This window comes from Manis javanica, chromosome 3, assembly GCF_040802235.1.
Source record: "Manis javanica isolate MJ-LG chromosome 3, MJ_LKY, whole genome shotgun sequence".
Classification (NCBI taxonomy): Eukaryota; Metazoa; Chordata; class Mammalia; order Pholidota; family Manidae; genus Manis; species Manis javanica.
The window spans coordinates 172,846,702-172,863,788 of NC_133158.1; the positions used below are offsets into that span (position 1 = coordinate 172,846,702).

Below are 17,087 nucleotides of genomic sequence, written 5' to 3' on the forward strand. Positions count from 1 at the left end.
CCCCATTACAGTCACTGTCCATTAGCGTAGTAAGATGCTATAGAGTCACTACTTGTCTTCTCTGTGCTGTACTGCCTTCCCCGTGTCCCCCCTACATTATGTGCGCTAATTGTAATGCCCCTTTTTCCCCTTCTCCCTCCCTACCGACCCACCCACCCTTTCTCAGTAATGTTTTATTGTTTTCAATCAAGTCTCCCCCATCTCACGACACTGAGGGAAACTTTTCCCTCGCCCCTCCATTCAAACTCAGCAGCTTCCAGGGCTGGCGCAAACCGTCCTCTCCTTAGCAACAAGGTTGCCGCCGTAGAGCGAGCGGCTCTAGTGTAAGGAACGTGATGTCGTGAAGCCGCGAGGGTCGTAAGCCAGGCGCTGGGCGGCGAGAGGCGGAGGACCTGCCTGGAGCCTTCCGACGTACGCGAGGAGGAGCAGGCGCCGGCCCCAGGCGTCAGCGCAGAAAGCAGCAGAGCCCGCGGCGCCGTGACGGTGAGCAGCGGGGCGGACCGGGGAGCGGCGGAAGCCGGGAGAGCCGGCAGCCGGGGCGCCCCGGGGAGTGAGGGCGGGGAGCCATGCCGCGCGCGGCCGGCCCCTATTCTGGTCCCGGGAGAAGCGGCCGTTGCTTTGTCCCGCACGCACCCCACTCTCTTGCCCATCGGCCCCTCCTCCGGGACTCAACCCCCTGCGTGTCACCCTCCCTCAGTGCGGAGGAACCAACTTGTGCCTGGCGCGGCCCGGACACAAGGGCCTCTCTCTCGGGCTCCGCGGCTTGGACCCGCCGGCTCGGGCTGCGGACGACGTGCGGCCGCGGCTGCGGGGTGCGTGCCGTCCGTGTTCGTGCGCGCGGGCGGACTGGGCTGGGCCCGTGGCGGTGAAGCTGTGACCGGCTGGCGAGGCGCGCCGGCGGAGTCGGGAGGCGCGGGGCCCTAAGTGGCCCCCCGCCGCTCCTCGACCCAGCTGGCCCCGGCGAGGCGAGCCCCGTGAGCGCCGTGCACGTTCCGCGGGGAGCTGGCGGGGCGGCCGGGGACTCGGGCCGCGAGCGGGCACCTGCCTGCCGCCGCTGGAGACCTGGAGCGGGCGGCGGGTGCCTTTGTGGAGTTGTTACCTGGTTTCGGAGACCGGGAAGCACCGCAGACAGATCCCCTCCCTGGGGAGCGTTCTGTGCGGACGCCTGTCTTCTCTTTGGGTTTCTAGGGAAGTTGTTACCTGGGCCGGACGCGCGGAGCGCTGCGTCGGGTAATGGAGCTTGGAAGGCGCGCTCGGTCTCAGGTGGAAGGCGGGTGGGGGAGGGGGTGGACGGTCCCACGGACGCTCGGTCCGCTGCTCGCGCTGCAGCTGCAGTGTTTGTTGATTTGTGTAAGTTTGCACTTCTGCTTATCTTGGGGGCGATTCTGTGCCGGCTCTACCTCTTGTTCAGCAGCGAAATGTTTGCTGATTCGCTCTTACCTAGACCGTTCCTGTGGCGAGAGGAGCGAGACTTGCCGGCACGGGGGCGGCGGGCACCGGCGAAGTCCCCCTCCCGGCGACCCCGTACCTGTTTGTATAATAGTGGGCTGCAACGACCCTGCCGCCGGCTGCAGCCCAGGCTATGTAAGGAATTTCGCGTAGGTTCGGACGGAGGTGCTCCTTTTGGCTCCTGCGTTATTTTTAAAACGAGTTTTTAGGAGTAGGCCAATAAACGCGCCTGTAATTGGGATCGCTGTACCTTCCAGAAAAATGAGGAAATGTGTGTGTGGGTGTAAACTCTATGGCGTTCCCCGACCCCCAGACCCACCTGGCTCCCTTTCTCCCTCCCTTCTGGGATGTGAAACAGTAAGGTTTTCTTACCTTTCCTGGTGGTTTTAGATTTTGTGTGGGATTTCCTGTCTAGAAGCAGATACCAAGATTTTAAGCTGTTTCTTGATGTTTCCTTCCAGTCGTAAACATTTATAATACACTGGGCTGACACTGAAGTCACTGCTTTCATGAGTGATTTTTAGTTATTCGAATAAACATTTGCTTTTTGAAGACGTCTGTTAGGATTGATAACTCACATTTGGTATCCTCATTGTGGAGAGATGACACCTTACGGCAAAGAGTGGCGCACAGGCCATTGCAATTTAATCTCCTGTTTTAGCGTTAAATACTGTGTGTTCTGTATTGAGCTGCAGCCGCTGTTGATGTGGCTGGCTTTAGGAAAGGTAAGTTGGTTGGTGAGGGCTGTTCACTCTTTACCTTACTTAAAATGTTCATCGCCAGAGAAAGGGTATTTTCTTGTTGATGACGACACGTGTGTGACATGTGAGTCTGAACCGCCCCAGCAGCGTCTGTGCAGCTACTTAAATATGTTTACCTGAACAGGAAAGAATGGGTTTTTCTTCTAAAGACCCTATAGTATGAACACATCCATAAGGCATATCAACAGATGACTTGAGGGGAAAAAAAGCTATCCTGAAAGGTACTTGGAATCAGCAGGAAAAAGAGGTTCTTGATCGCTGCAGCAAATGGCACCTTGTGCAGGTAGAAAAAAGATGGTGTTGAGTTTTCTCCTGCTTGTATGTGAGCCCCCCTCTGTCTGCTGCTTTCATTCTTGAGGGAGGGATTGATTTACCACACTTGCTGTTAGTGTTTTTCTTTTGTGTTTAATATTAGAAGAACAGATTTGGGGCTGTTTAGCACAAAATATCTTGTCTGCAGTATGGATTACTCTCGGAAAACAAAAGGTGTTTTAGGATAGCACTGTACTACTACAGGTACCTTCCATTTTCACCATTTTTGGCTCCGTGCTTGTATTTCTTTTTGTTCTCAAATCAGTTTCATCCAGTGCTAATGATTACAGCCATGTTATTTGAGGTAAGCCTCATAATCTGCGAATTAAAAATGGTTATATGCCACTGTGTTCTGAAGCCTTAGGATAGGTGCTGGTTAATATTTCTTAGCAATGCAATCATATTTAAGTTGCAGCTGTTTATTGAAGAGAATTGCTTGGGAAAAATGTTAGCTCTTGTCTTTTTAATGATGGTGAATGATGTATACAGTGACAGATAGTTGAAGAGATACTTTATGCTGTTACTTATATGTAAATATTTTTAAATTCGTTTTAAAATAAGGTATGCAGATTTTACTGCTAAGCCTCCCGTAAAATATTTTAATTTCCTTTCCGGAATATATCTGCAGTTTAGGATATTAATGGGAGAATCAAATAATGTAATTTGACAAGTGTAAAGCAAGTGAGCATGGTTTGGCCAAAGCATCAAACCGTACGTAGTAACTTGATGGTAATGATGTTAGTAATCTATAAAGGAGTGGTATTTGAATTGCTTAAATCGATTTTTACCATTTATAATGTAATGCTTTGCTTGTTGTATTTTAAAAATCTGTCTTCTCATTTTCCGCTTATACTCTGTGTGGTTTTCTTTCTTCCTTTTTTTTTTTGAGGAAGTTATTCTAGCTACGAATGACCACAATCTGATTACTTTACTTTAGATGGACTAGCAGGTACATATTTTTCTGTTATTTACACCATTTCTGCTTGCTGTCTTTGGAAACCACCAGTAGAGGATGCTAAAACAAAAGTGATGTTTGGTGTAGTAGTACCCTTAGTTCCTGTCTCCTGTTGATTGGGACCTCTGCATGGCTAGGGATGCTTGGTGTAATTCTGAGTCCTACTGATGTGTAAAATTAGCCCTGGGTCAATTAGGCATATGTATTTTCTAGACAGTATACTAAGACTGGAAAGAAGTAGGAATGTTTTAGTTTGGACGTTTTTATAAATTTGAGCTTTATATATCCTGAAATTGAGGTCGTTATCACTTTAGTCTTGCTTTAGACCCGATGCATTACTGCTGTAAAAAAAAAAAAAAAGTTTTATGGTGTTAGGTTTGGAGAAGAATATGTTAATGATTGGCCTGTATTTTTTTTTTGCATATTTACCATACTTTTTAACCTTGTTATTCCTAGTAAGATCCCTGAAAAAATATTTTTAGACATTAAAACGTCAAATGAAAAATTGTAAGTAATTGATTGATAGTATCGTGTAATTATTTTCCCATAACTTGTGTACACTTAAACGCAGGTTGGCAGACAACTGCTTAACGAGCAGTCTCACTCAGGTACTAGAGATTTCTCAATTTTATCTTTTCCTTCTCCTTGTACTTTAAGAATCAGAATCAGGTAGTATATGCATTTTAAATTAATCAATTTAAGAAACTAACTTTGTTTTGGGGTTTTAAATGCAGTGTAAAAGTCTCTATGGCTTGATACTTATCATTATCTTAGGCTCACATTCAAAGAATTCTCACTTTTCAACCGACCATGTAAATCGGTATTATAACTCTCACATATAAATAATTGCACGACTTAAAATATTTAGTTATGCTCTTTGATTTATGTTCACATTATTATGTTACTATAATTGCATATATTAATACATTCCTAAAAAAAGTATTTCATTAGGTCAAATGTTGGAAGTATGTACTTTCTCAATTTTTTTTTTTTTTTTACCATTTTGTAACAAAAGTCTTTGGATTCTTTTTTTTTTTTTAATTTATTTAATTTATTTTATTTTTTTGAAGAACGTTATGTTTGCTAGTCTCTCCCCTACCCCAAGTCCCCCAACAAAAACCCCATTACAGTCACTGTCCATCAGCATAGTAAGATGTTGTAGAATCACTACTTGTCTTCTCTGTGTTGCAAAGCCCTCCCCTTTCCTCCACCCCCCACATTATGCATGCTAATCATAATATCCCCTTTCTTCTTCCCCGCCCTTAACTCTCCCTACCCTCCCATTCTCCTTAAGTTCTACCAAAAGTTCCCTTTGGTAACTGTTAGTCCATTCTTGGATTCTGTGATTCTGCTGATGTTTTGTTCCTTCAGTTTTTCTTTTGTTCTTACACTCCACAGGTGAGTGAAATCATTTGGTATTTGTTTTTCTCTACTTGGCTTATTTCACTGAGTATAATACCCTCTAGCTCCATCCATGTTGTTGCAAATGGTAGGATTTGTTTTCTTCTTATGGCTGAATAATATTCCATTGTGCATATGTGCCACATCTTTTTTATCCATCTACTGATGGACACTTAGGTTGCTTCCATTTCTTGGCTATTGTAAATAGTGCTGCGATAAACATAGGGGTGCATCTGTCTTTTTCAAACTGGAGTGCTGCATCCTTAGCGTAAATTCCTAGAAGTGGAATTCCTGGGTCAAATGGTAAGTCTTTATTTTGAGAATTTGGAGAACCTCCATATTGCTTTCCACAATGGTTGAACTGATTTACATTCCCACCAGCAGTGTAGGAAGGTTCCTCCTTCTCCGCAACCTCACCAACATTTGTTGTTCTTTGTCTTTTGGATGGTGGCTATCCTTACTGGTGTGAGGTGATATCTCATTGTGGTTTTAATTTGCATTTCTCTGATAACTAGCGATGTGGAGGATTTTTTCATGTGTCTGTTGGCCATCTGAATTTCTTCTTTGGAGAACTGTCTGTTTAGCTCCTCTGTCCATTTTTTAATTGGATTATTTGCTTTTTGTTTGTTGAAGAGCGTAAGCTCTTTATATATTTTGGATGTCAAGCCTTTATAGGATCTGTCATTTATGAAAATATTCTCCCATACTGTAGGGTACCTTTTTGTTCTATTGATGGTGTCCTTTGCTGTACAGAAGCTTTCCAGCTTGATATAGTCCCACTTGTTCATTTTTCCTTTTGTTTTCCTTGCCTGGGGAGATATATTCATGAAGAAGTTGCTAATGTTCACATCCAAGAGATTTTTGCCTATGTTTTTTTCCAAGAGTTTTATGGTTTCATGATTTACATTCAGGTCTTTGATCCATTTTGAATTTACTTTTGTGTATGGGGTTAGACAGTGATGCAGTTTCATTCTCTTACATGTAGCTGTCCAGTTTTGCCAGCACCATCTGCTGAAGAGACTATCGTTTCCCCATTGTATGCCCATGGCTCCTTTATCGAATATTAATTGACCATATATGTTTGAGTTAATGTCTGGAGTCTCTAATCTGTTCCACTGGTCTGTGGCTCTGTTCTTGTGCCAGTACCAAATTGTCTTGATTGCTATGGCTTTGTAGTACAGCTTGAAGTTGGGGAGTGAGATCCCTGCCACTTTATTCTTCCTTCTCAGGATTGCTTTGGCTATTCGGGGTCTTTGGTGTTTCCATGTGAATTTTTGAACTATTTGTTCTAGTTCGTTGAAGAAGGTTGTTGGTAATTTTATAGGGATTGCATCAAATCTGTATATTGCTTTGGGCAGGATGGCCATTTTGACGATATTAATTTTTCCTAGGCAAGAGCATGGGATGAGTTTCAATTTGTTAGTGTCCTCTTTAACTTCTCTTAAGAGTGTCTTATAGTTTTCAGGGTATAGGTCTTTCACTTCCTTGGTTAGGTTTATTCCTAGGTATTTTATTCTTTTTGATGCAATTGTGAATAGAATTGTTTTCGTGATTTCTCTTTCTATTGGCTCATTGTTAGTGTATAGGAAAGCCACAGATTTGTGTGTTCATTTTGTATCCTGCAATGTTGCTGTATTCCGATATCAGTTCTAGTAGTTTTGGAGTGGAGTCTTTAGGGTTTTCTATGTACAATACATTGTCATCTGCAAATAATGACAGTTTAAATTCTTTACCAATCTGGATTCCTTGTATTTCTTTGTTTTGTCTAATTGCTGTAGCTAGGACCTCCAGTACTATGTTAAATAACAGTGGGGAGAGTAGGCATCCCTGTTTTGTTCCTGATCTCAGAGGAAAAGCTTTCAGCTTCTCACTGTTAAGTATGATGTTGGCTGTGGGTTTATAGGATATGGTCTTTATTATGTTGAGGTACCTGCCCTCTATACCCATTTTGCTGAGGGTTTTTATCATGAATGGATGTTGAATTTTGTCGAATGCTTTTTCAGCATCTATAGAGATGATCATGTGGTTTTTGTCTTTCTTTTTGTTGATGTGGTGGATGATGTTGATGGATTTTCGAATGTTGTATCATCCTTGCATCCCTGGGATGAATCCCACTTGGTCATGGTGTATGATCATCCTGATGTAATTTTGAATTCGGTTTGCTAATATTTTGTTGAGTATTTTTGCATCTACATTCATTAGGGATATTGGGATTCTTTTTTGGTGGGGTCTTTGCCTGGTTTTGGTATTAGGGTGATGTTGGCTTCATAGAATGAGTTTGGGAGTATTCCCTGCTCTTCTATTTTTTGGAAAACTTTAAGGAGAATGGGCATTATGTCTTCTCTGTATGTCTGATAAAATTCTGAGGTAAATCCATGTGGCCCAGGGGCTTTTTTCTTGGGTAGATTTTTGATTACCACTTCAATTTCTTTGCTGGTAATTGGTTTGTTTAGATTTTCTGTTTCTTCCTTGGTCAGACTTGGAAGGTTGTATTTTTCTAGGAAGTTGTCCATTTCTTCTAGGTTTTCCAGCTTCTTAGCATATAGGTTTTCATAGTAGTCTCTAATAATTCTTTGTATTTCTGTTGGGTCCATCATGATGTTTCCTTTCTCATTTCTGATTCTGTTGATGTGTGTTGATTCTCTTTTTCTCTTACTAAGTCTGGCTAGAGGGTTATCTATTTTGTTTATTTTCTCAAAGAACCAGCTCTTGGTTTCATTGATTTTTTCTATTGTTTTATTCTTCTCAATTTTATTTATTTCTTCTCTGATCTTTATTATGTCCCTCCTTCTGCTGACTTTAGGCCTCATTTGTTCTTCTTCCAAATTTGATAACTGTGACGTTAGACTATTCATTTGGGTTTGTTCTTCCTTCTTTAAATATGCCTGGATTGCTATATACTTTCCTCTTAAGACTGCTTTCACTGCGTCCCACAGAAGTTGGGGCTTTGTGTTGTTGTCATTTATTTCCATATATTGCTGGATATCCATTTTAATTTGGTCATTGATCCATTGACTATTTAGAAGCATGTTGTTAAGCCTCCATGTGTTTGTGAGCCTTTTTGCTTTCTTGGTACAATTTATTTCTAGTTTTATACCTTTGTGGTCTGAAAAGTTAGTTTGTAGGATTTCCATCTTTTTGAATTTACTGAGGCTCTTTTTGTGGCCTAGTATGTAGTCTATTCTGGAGAATGTTCCATGTGCACTTGAGAAGAATGTGTATCCTGTTGCTTTTGGGTGTAGAATTCTATAGATGTCTATTAGGTCCATCTCTTCTAGTGTGTTGTTCAGTGCCTCTGTGTCCTTACTTATTTTCTGTCTGGTGGATCTGTCCTTTGGAGTGAATGGTGTGTTGAAGTCTCCTAAAATGAATGCATTGCATTCTATTTCCTCCTTTAGTTCTGTTAGTATTTGTTTCACATATGCTGATGCTCCTGTGTTAGGTGCATATATATTTATAATGGTTATATCCTCTTGTTGGACTGAGCCCTTTATCATTATGTAATGTCCTTCTTTATCTCTTGTTACTTTCCTGTTTTGAAGTCTGTTTTGTCTGATACTAGTACTGCAGCACCTGCTTTTTTCTCCCTATTGTTTGCATGAAATATCTTTTCCATCCCTTGACTTTTAGTCTCTGCATGTCTTTGGGTTTGAGGTGAGTCTCTTGTAAGCAGCAGATAGATGGGTCTTGTTTTTTTATCCATTCAGTGACTCTATGTCTTTTAATTGGTGCATTCAGTCCATTTACATTTAGGGTGATTATTGATAGGTATGTACTTATTGCCATTTCAGGCTTTAGATTCGTGGTTACCAAAGGTTCCGGGTTACTTTCGTTACTATCTAAGAGTCTAACTTAACTCACGTAGTATGCTGTTACAAACACAATCTAAAGGTTCTTTTCTATTTCTCCTCCTTTTTCTTCCTCCTTCATTCTTTATATATTAGGTATCAGATTCTATACTTTTTCTCTATCCCTTGATTGGCTTTGGGGATAGTCAATTTAATTTTTCATTTGCCTCACAGTCAGCTGCTCCACCCTCCCTACCGTGGTTTTACTAGCTCTGGTGACAGCTATCCACCCCTAGGAACACTTCCATCTATAGCAGTCCCTCCAAAATAGACTGCAGAGATGGTTTGTGGGAGGTGAACTCTCTCAGCTTTTGCTTATCTGGAAATTGTTTAATCTGTCCTTCAAATTTAAATGATAATTTCGCTGGATAAAGTAATCTTGGTTCCAGGCCCTTCTGCTTCATGGCATTTAATACATCATGCCAGTCCCTTCTGGCCTGTAAGGTTTCTGCTGAGAAGTCTGATGTTAGCCTGATGGGCTTTCCTTTGTATGTGATCTTATTTCTGCCTCTGGCTGCTTTTAACAGTCTGTCCTTATCCTTGATCTTTCCCATTTTAATTAGTATGTGTCTTGCTGTTGTCTTCCTGGGGTCCCTTGTGTAGGGGGATCTGTGGATCTCCATGGCTTGAGAGACTATCTCCTTCCCCAGATTGGGGAAGTTTTCAGCAACTACCTCCTCAAAGACACTTTCTGTCCCTTCTGGTATCCCTATAATGCAAATATTGTTCTGCTTGCATTGGTCCCACAGTTGTCTCAATATTCTTTCATATTTAGAGATCCTTTTTTCTCTCTGTGCCTCAGCTTCTTTGTATTCCTCTTCTCTAGTTTCTATTTCATTTATTGTCTCCGCCACCGTATCCAACCTGCTTTTAATACCCTCCATTGTGTTCTTTAACAGTTGGACTTCTGACCTGAATTCATTCCTGAGTTCTTGTATGTCTTTCCGTACCTCCATTAGGATGTTGATTATTTTTATTTTGAACTCCCTTTCAGGAAGAGTCACGAGGTCCATATCATTTAAATCTTTCTCGGGAGCTGTATTAACAATTTTACTCTGGACAAGTTTCCTTGGCGTTTCATGTTTGTATATGTTGCCCTCTAGTGTCCCAGAGCTCTCTTCTGAAACTGCTGAGCCCCTGAAGCAATGTCGGGGGTCGCAGGGGAGCGGTACTTGTGCTTGGGGGTAGGAAAGAGCTGTTCCCCGCCTCCCAGCTGCTGTGCCTGTGTCCACTGCCTGAGCCAGTGGGCCAGTCACACAGGTATAAGTTTTTGTCCCAGAGCAATCGGATATGGATCCCTGCTTTCCACAAGTGGCCAGAATCCCAGTCTCCCCAGGAACTCTGTCTGTATTAACTTTCCAACCTAGTAGTCATGCGAGCCTCATGAAAGCACCATGAACTGTAGGTTTGTGCTCCCTGAGCAGGTCTCCGGAGCTAGGTATTCAGCAGTCCCAGGCCTTCCACTCCCTCCCAGCTCTGTTTCTCTTCCTCCCACCTGTGAGCTGGGGTGGGGGAGGAGCTCGGGTCTCGCGGAGCCCCAGCTCTGGTGCGTCACCTCGTTCGGGGAGGTCTGCTCTTTTCTCAGGTGTGTGCAGTCTGACGCGTCCTCTTTCCTGTTGCTCTCTCAGGATTAGTTGCGCCAATTAAATTTTCTAATTGTATCCAGTTTTAGGAGGAAGCCTCTGTCTCTCCTCTCATGCCACCATCTTTTCTTGTATATCCTTCCTCAATTATTTTTAATGGTGTTTCTGTGAGTGTACTGCCAATACCATAATGTAATTGTAATACTGCTTATCTTGAATTAAGCTGAAATAGCTTGAATTATCAAGTAAGACTGTGAATTTCTCATTTGAGGATGTCGTGGCTCTTCGAGAGTGTGTGTGTGTGTGTGCATGTGTGTGTAAATACAGTTTTATGGTTCCTGACTGATGTTTCTTGAATTTGTTTTTCCCTAAATTCCTAGATAGGAGTAGTAAATAGTTGTGATTCACTTACTTTTTGAAGGAACTAAGGAACTTTACCACCAAGCCATGACATATATAACTGTAGCGTGGAGCAAAAGTATTGTGTAAATTGAAAGCATCAGTCATGTGTCAAGATGACCCTTATGTGAAAGCATATGGAGATGTTTGGTTATTCCTCCCTTCCTCCCTCCCTTCCTTCCTTGCTTCCTTCCTGGCTTTCTTGCTTTCCTTCCAGCATTTTTGAATGCCGTACCTTATGTTTGTAATCCTAGTAGCTTTGAAGCATGTGGTGAGAAAGTTCTACCTATAAGTTGGGAATATTTTTTAAATAACAGCAATCATTATTTCTCATAGTTGTGTTTTTATTTTGTTTTCTCCTTGTTTACTTTCCCTTATATAAATCTCTTCTAAGCATGTGATTAGAGCCAGATGTAAACACAGATGCCATATCATGTGGAATTATATTGTTAGCTACTCTTAACTACCTGTACTGAATTGCAGTAGAGAAAAAAAAAATCATATAGATGTTGGAAGGAGATATGCATTAGCATGCAGAAGTACAGTGAGAGGTTAGAGAACTTTATGGAATCGTAGAAATAGTATTTAGGATTGGAAAAGAAAGGTTTCTTAATCTTTGCAGCATGATCACTAATTTATGGGGAAATGCATGTTAATTTCTAATAGAGATAAAAGCTAAAATAAAAGTTTCGGTTTGAAAGGAAATTTTTAAAATATTTGAAATGGAAAAGTGCCCTGATTAAGAAATAAAATAAAATGGAATTTTAAAATGTATTTTGAAAGCCTGTAGTTTCTACACAGTCCTAGCTAAATAATCAATGAGCTAGGTGGAAGTTAAAGAAAATAAATGGATATACACAGAGTAAAAAAAGTTTTGTAGCTAGCACCGCCAAGAAAAGTTAAATCTGACCTATTATACAGGCATTGCTATCGGAAATAATCTTTCCTTTGGGTGGGACAGTGTTTTGAGAATTGTATTCCTAAAGAAGCATTATTGGGACATCAATTTTAACAAAAAATTTCAGTATGTTGTCAGCCTGTCTAGATTTTAACCTTAATGAGGTTAGATAATGCTGCTTGTTTACCTGAAACTGATTTGCTTGAAAATAGGACAACATACTATTCCTACTTAAATAGCAAAATGCTCCTTAATAAGTAAAATTTGCTTTCAGATGGTTTTCAGAGAAGAAAATTTTTTAGTATTTAAAACTCACTTCATTAACTTTGTTAAACTGTGTTTTGGAGTATATCACTTAGGTGTAGCTCAATTGAAAAACTCCAAAGGTAGAGTAGAAAAAGCCAAGTTCAAGGGTACAATTGTATTTTAGCTATGAAATATTATTAGATTATTTTTTTATTCTCTAAAGCTATTTTTATCTCATTTATTGAAACATCTTCCTGTTATTTAATACCTGTCCTCTATACTCTTCGGGATTGCATTTATTTGCCCATACATACATTTCTCCTTATAGTCAATTTTATGCTTATTGAGACTTGAAGCATGGAGTATGAGGTATAAACTGTAACTGTTAGTAGAAGACCTTAAGAGTACAGCAACCTGGGAAAACCTTCATCATCTCTTGTGCAGTACCAACTACATGTGTGCTGGAATTACTAGTAACAGATGGTTTGTGACCTCTTACTTCCCGCTTCCCTCCCTCTTTTCCCCATCCATATTTAAAATTAAATGTAAGTGGAAGATACATGTGGGAATTAGGTCAATTTCTCATGCTTATTGTATTCTAAGGATATTGCAAGATCTCTATTTTCTCTTTTAAAGTATTTTAATTCCAAATTTTCAGATATTTTAAATATTCCCATTTTGGTTTTTAAATATCTTAATCCAATTTCAATTTTCTTTTTATAAAATGTGATACCATTGTTTTTTGACCTCAGTTACTATTCATGGTCATCAACTTACAATATATTCTAATTTTCCTAATTTTTAAGATCTTTATATCCATTTGATCCATAGTTGTAACTGAATGTTTGGGTTTTTGTTAAATGCTCAGAGTGTGACTAGTTTGTTGGTTAAAAAAATTCATCGTTCTGTTGGAATCTTATATTTTTAATATGGAAGGCATCTTCAAAGGTCATTTATTATGTGAAAACTGATGCAGATAAGCTGAAATTTAGGGTCTTCAAGTAGAAACTCCATATGAGGCTTTCTAACATGGTTTTGAGAAGGATCGTAGTGACAGGTGGGACAGCATACAGTAATACTCTTCAAAGAATAGATCATCTGAACTTGGACTCAAGATAATCTTACTCTGCCTTAGATAGTTGAAGAGGCTGTAAAAAAAATGACTGTCACTTCAATGTTTTCTCCTTTCTACACTAAAGAACTAACTTGCTATGCACTCCTGTTGCTACATCTCTTTTCTCACCCTCTTTTTTTTTTTTTTTTCCTTTGGTAACAAAGGTTATTATTATTTTTTTTTTGAGAGGGCCTCTCTCATATTTATTGATCAAATGGTTGTTAACAACAATAAAATTCAGTATAGGGGGGTCAATGCTCAATGTACAATCATTAATCCATCTCAAGCCTAACTCTCGTCAGTCTCCAATATTCTGAAGCATAACGAACAAGTTCTTACATGGTGAACGAATTCTTACATAGTGAATAAATTCTTACATGGTGAACAGTACAAGGGCATTCATCACAGAAACTTTCGGTTTTGATCACGCATTATGAACTATAAACAATCAGGTCAAATATGAATATTCATTTGATTTTTATACTTGATTTATATGTTGATCCCACATTTCTCCCTTTATTATTATTATTATTTTTATTTTTAATAAAATGCTGAAGTGGTAGGTAGATGCAAGATAAAGGTAGAAAACATAGTTTAGTGTTGTAGGAGAGCAATTGTAGATGATCAGGTGTGTGCCTGTAGACTGTGTTAATCCAAGCTAGACAAGGGCAATAAACCATCCACGGATGCAGAAGATTTCTCTCAAAGCAGGGGGGATGAGGTTCTGAGCCTCACCTCTGTTGATCCCCAATTTCTCACCTGATGGCCCCCCTGCGACTGTGCCTGTCTTAGGTTGTTCCTCCCTTGAGGAATCTTACCCGTCTCTGGCTAACCAGTCATCTTCCGGGACCATACAGGGAAATGTAAAGTTGGTAAGTGAGAGAGAAGCCATATTGTTTGAAAAGGTTAGCTTTTTACTTCTTTGCAGATTTATGCCCTGTGGCTTCTATGCCCAGCACTTGTCTCGAGGTATCTTTACCACCTGGAGGAATTATGATACTCGGTAACTTCGATATGAGGCACAAATTCTATTTAAGGGTTGTAATTAGGAAGGAAGAAGAAAAGCTATAGAGGTAACATATGGAAGAAAACATGGGAGGATTGATTATTTCTTTGACATATCTTCTTGTAGAGTACCTTAAGCATGTATAGGTTTTAAACTACTAACTAATTTGTACACACATATTAACATAATAGGAATACGGTGACATAAACAAAGCAAATCTATAATTACCATCCATCTCCAGTGAAGCCAAGAAAACCATTTAGGCACCCTAGGCATTTGTGAAAATTTGTCTATGATATGATGGATATTGTCCAACTGTACTTGAACTGAGAAAAATCAGACAAATTAAAGCAGCCCATTTCTGGGATCTGTTCACCTCCTATATGTCCTTTTAACCGTAGATGGTCTATAGTCATAAGATTTTGGAGTGCTACACCTTGCACCCCTCCCAACTCCTGGTTGAGTTCCAACAGTACAGATCTAGTCAAATTCGTTGTCTCACTGTATGCACATGCCAGCCTAGACATCTCCCTCCTCATTCCTATGGCAAGTCCAGGAAACGGTGGGGTCTCAACCCTCTTTTGATACTCTTGTTTTTTGCTTCTTTTTCTGGGAGGGGGGTAGTTGGAGGAGAGAAAGTAATTGCATATGAATAAATATTAAGAAAATTAATGAAATAATTTTGGAGCTGGAGGAATTTGGAGAATAATCCAAATCCATTTTGCAGATAAGAAAATAGATTACATAGATAAAGTGACTGCTTAAGGTGCTTAGTACTAGTTAGCTTGGACTAGGTTACAGCTTTTTCAGGTTCGGAGCTCAGTATTCCTTTTATTAGACCATTTGTAACAACTGAGAACTAGATGCCATGAATTTTCAAATTTATCGTAGTTGAGACCAAGATGTGTAGAATGCACAGTCATCTCAGATAGTTGATGTGACTGTAAGAAAATATTTGAGTTGTATAGAGTATTGCTTAGAGGGATGTTCTTTGGATTGCAGTTTTTCCTTTTAATTCCCATTCTCAACCACCATTCACTCTATCCTTCCCAATCCTCACTTGTACCCAATGTAACATGTTTTATGTATGTTCTTGGTTATGTCTCTATCCTTGTAAATAGCGTAGTTTTTTGTGTGTGTGGCATCTACATAACTGCTGTTTTGCTATATATTTTACTTTGTTCACTCAGCATTCTTTGAGCTCTGTTCATGTATGTACAACCAGTTCATTGCTTCTAACTGTGCAATATTTCAGCATTTGCTCTAGCACAAATTACCAGTTCCTCTAGTGATGGGTGTGCCGGTTGACTCCTACTCTTCGGTAAAAATAATTCTGTAATAAGCATCTTTCTAGATGTTGCTAATGGCTGTGGCAAAGTTTTTCTGGGGATATACAGGCACACACGATATTGCTGTTGCAGGTTTATGTTAAATATCACATATTCAGTCTCACTAAGTTCTGCCAGATTATTTCTAAAACGGCTTCACCAATTTTTACCCTCACCAACAAGGTATAGAAATTCTTACTTTCTTACATTTTTGCCAGCTTTTGGTATTGTGCAACATGATCCTACCCTTTACTGATTTAACTGTTGTTAAATAGGTTTTCATGGTTGCTGTAATATGTACTTCTCTGTTTATGAGGGAGGTCAATCATTTCTTCATATCCCCACCAGCCATTTTGGGTGTCTCTTTTCACATCTGATCTTTTCATGCCCTTTGCCCTTCCTTTTGGTTGGGTTTTGACTTGCTTCCCAGAATTCCTTGTGTGTTTGAGATAGCAGTCCCTTGGTGGTTTAAGACATGGCAAATATTTGGCTGACTATGGTACAGTTATCCTTAATTTTAATGTACTTAAATCTGTCAAATTTTTTAATTTGTGGGCAATAAGACATCCTTCCTGGTCCATAAATTGGAACAATATTTTCCTAGATTTTATTCTAATAGTTTTGTACTTTTACCTTTCATATTTAGGTCTTTAATGCATCTGAAGTTAACCTTTGAATAGAGCGTTACTTTCTTAAGAGGAGCAAACACAGTGGTTAAGAGTTTGGGTTATCCAGTAATTTACTAGCTGAGTCACTGTGGCCGAGTTACTTAATTTCCCCATATATAAAAAGGGGATGATAACATCATTGTTAGGTTAAATGAGATGTATGAAGCACTGTTCCCTAGTACATGTTTTAGCATTCTATATATGTTCTTTTTAAAATTAACTTATTAGATTAAGTTTATTTGTTTTAAATACATACTGCATCAACTGACAATTTCATATCCTCTTGTTGGATATGAACTATATAACTGCTATCTAAAAGGATGTTGTTATAAAATTTGTTTATGGTTTCTGTAGCTTTGACCTTAAACAATGCTTATTTCTAGCCTTAAGGACAAGGCTGTGTTTTAAGTCAGGAATAGAATTGTTTCTTAATGATATTTTTGATAATGTCTTTCAGCTTGAGGAAGGCTCGCTTGGACTCTTTGAGTGGCATTATATTGAGAGAGACCTTGCCATATTACTTTTACGTATAATATTGATGTTGATTTCAAGGATAAGGCCCTGGTGTTAGTCTATCGCATAAAACAAAGAAACCAAGCTCAAGGAAGATAAACTATATTTGAGCAGCCTAAGGAATATGAGGTCCACAGCTTTTCATACCATTTCATTAATTTAGTTTGGAATATATTTAAGAAGATGGTTGTATGTTTTCTCCAGACATAGTATGTTCTTGTGGTATAGATGAAGGCAAGCTTAAGACAAAAGTTGAAGTGATGCCCTATTTTGGGTGCATTTTAATAAAGGTTATTGAGGGTACATAATTTACATACATCATTATGCATGTACATTTTGATTTTTGACATACACATCTGTGTAACTGCCACCACAATTAAGCAATACGGCCTTTCCATCATCGCAGACAGAAAGTTCCATTGTACCTCGTCTCAGTCAACCGTCCCTCCCTCTGGCTCAAGCAACCAGTGATCTGTTTTTGATCACTAGACATGAGGTTTACTGTTTTTAGAGGTTCACATAAACAATCACAAAGTTACGTACTCTTTTTATCTACCTTCTTTTGCTCAGCACAGTGTTTTTGAGATTTAATCCATGTTATTGCAT

General features: G+C 39.7%; 1 protein-coding gene across 2 annotated transcripts in view; it reads left to right on the top strand.

The window, feature by feature from the left end:
• The first annotated feature begins 364 nt into the window (after window positions 1-364).
• Window positions 365-17,087, top strand: part of ALS2CL (ALS2 C-terminal like) — a 45,334-nt gene continuing 28,611 nt past the window's right edge. Inside the window, exon 1 of one of the 2 annotated variants that reach the window (XM_037004340.2) lies at window positions 365-483. The gene's annotated coding sequence lies outside the window, so the exon portion shown is untranslated. Of the gene's footprint in view, window positions 484-666; window positions 813-17,087 lie in introns of those variants that run through there. The other variant, XM_037004341.2, reaches the window with a different exon arrangement.